This window comes from Salmo salar, chromosome 12 (genome assembly GCF_965601325.2).
Source record: "Salmo salar chromosome 12, fSalSal1, whole genome shotgun sequence".
Taxonomy (NCBI): domain Eukaryota; kingdom Metazoa; phylum Chordata; class Actinopteri; order Salmoniformes; family Salmonidae; genus Salmo; species Salmo salar.
This window is the reverse complement of record NC_138302.1, coordinates 5573020-5575000: the sequence shown is the minus strand read 5'-3', so window position 1 is coordinate 5575000 and position 1981 is coordinate 5573020. Positions and strand designations below refer to the sequence as shown.

The following is a 1981-nucleotide window of genomic DNA, read 5'->3' as shown; positions in this document are numbered from 1 at the left end:
TAACTAACTAGCCCAATTTCGCATGTAACGTTACCATAGCTAAACTAGCTAACTAGTTAGCAAACAACATTTTCTAGTAATTTATGTATACTTCAATGTCCATACAAAAAAATATAAACAAGATTACGAACGATAACATTTGCTACGAAAATAACATTCAATCTCGCCGTAAAAAACGAGGCCTCGTCTCTTGAACCAAGCCCCGAACTTTCCTACGAGCCGTCGCCCGCTCCCAGCGACACAGTTTGCATTGCTAACTGTTAGCTTACCTTGGTTTTGACAGAGCAGTCTTCTTGCTGGTCCTTTTTTATTCGGAAACGATAGATTGATAATAACGTTAGGGAGACAGCGGAACGGACTTGAATTCGCGGACTCTGGGCAGTCGACACGAATCCGTCCAGGAATGTCAGGAGTCGAACCGGGAAGCTTACCTTCCAGCTACATTCAGATGGATAGGATGTCAGCCAACCCGGAGACAGTAGCCTATTTTTTGCTGTTGTTGAAGGCTGCCCCTAGCGGCTAATGAACCAAGCAAAAATCAAAAATAATAATTAACAAGGCAAGTCAGTTCAGATTTTTATTTTATTTACAATGACAGCCTAACCTGGACGACGCTGGGCCAATTGTGCGCCGTCCTATGGGACTCCCAATCACGGCCGGTTGTGATACAGCCTGGAATTGAACCAGGGTCTGTAGTGACGCCTCTAGCACTGAGATGTAGTTCCTTAGACCGTTGTGATACAGCCTGGAATCGAACCAGGGTCTGTCGTGACTCCTCTAGCACTGAGATGTAGTTTCTTAGACCGCTGTGATACAGCCTGGAATGGAACCAGGGTCTGTAGTTCCTCAGACCGCTGTGATACAGCCTGGAATGGAACCAGGGTCTGTATTGACTCCTCTAGCACTGAGATGCAGTGCCTTAGACCGCTGTGATACAGCCTGGAATGGAACCAACCAACACTCATTTTGAATTGTGACTATTGTATTGATTACACTAAAGTGGTTTGAAGCCCTAGTTTAAAGGTTACACGATGTTGAAATATCTATTCTCTTTTTCAGAGTGGAGGAGTCATCATTGGAAAAACGGATGTCAAAAACTTTACGGACAGGAAAAGTTGAGGATTTCATTTAATTTCTCCTATTATTTAATACTGACACATGCTGGCATCAAATAGTCTACAACCATTAACTGCTACTGTGCTCAAATTGATGTATTGTTGTCTGACTAGAACCCTGATCTGACAGGTCGCTGAACGGAACTCTCTCTCCTTTCTCGTCATTTCAGATATTTGGTTTTAGACAGATTTACTTTCGGCTTCACAATCGAGGACTCACCAGACTATTTCATCGATGTGTGTCCTTGTGGGGCAAAGCAACGATGGGAAATACATCAATGGACTCTCCCAACAGCTTCTGCATAGGAGATTGTGGTGAGATTATACATTCAATCCAATTGTCTGATGATATGAAATAATACATCTTGTACCAATACAAGGTTTCTGTTTTGATGATATTTCTGACACGGTTGTGTCTTTTACCCCCTTTAAATAGAAAATATCTAATTTGAAAAGATCTGTGATTGGTCAAAATACTAATTAGTGGAAAACATATCAGAAATTGGGCTGCCCGTGTAAAAAAAAAGAAGCTCATTTTATAATTTTTTTATTCACTTAATGTACTTCACATCAAGAATAACTGTTCCAGAATCTTACTTCACATCAAGAATAACTGTTCCAGAATCTTACTTCACATCAAGAATAAATGTTCCAGAATCTTAATGTACTTCACATCAAGAATAACTGTTCCAGAATCTTAATTTCCTTCACATCAAGAATAACTGTTCCAGAATCTTACTTCACATCAAGAATAACTGTTCCAGAATCTTAATGTCCTTCACATCAAGAATAACTGTTCCAGAATCTTAATTTCCTTCACATCAAGAATAACTGTTCCAGAATCTTAATTTCCTTCACATCAAGAA

The 1981-nt window shown here is 40.1% G+C and overlaps 1 protein-coding gene across 1 annotated transcript in view; it reads right to left on the bottom strand.

Annotated features, from left to right (window-relative positions):
• LOC106595404 (actin related protein 2/3 complex, subunit 1A) overlaps positions 1-483 on the bottom strand; it is a 12471-nt gene extending 11988 nt beyond the window's left edge. The window contains exon 1 of the mRNA XM_045711297.2: positions 270-483. The gene's annotated coding sequence lies outside the window, so the exon portion shown is untranslated. The remainder of the gene's footprint in view (positions 1-269) is intronic.
• Between the last annotated feature and the right edge of the window lie 1498 nt (positions 484-1981).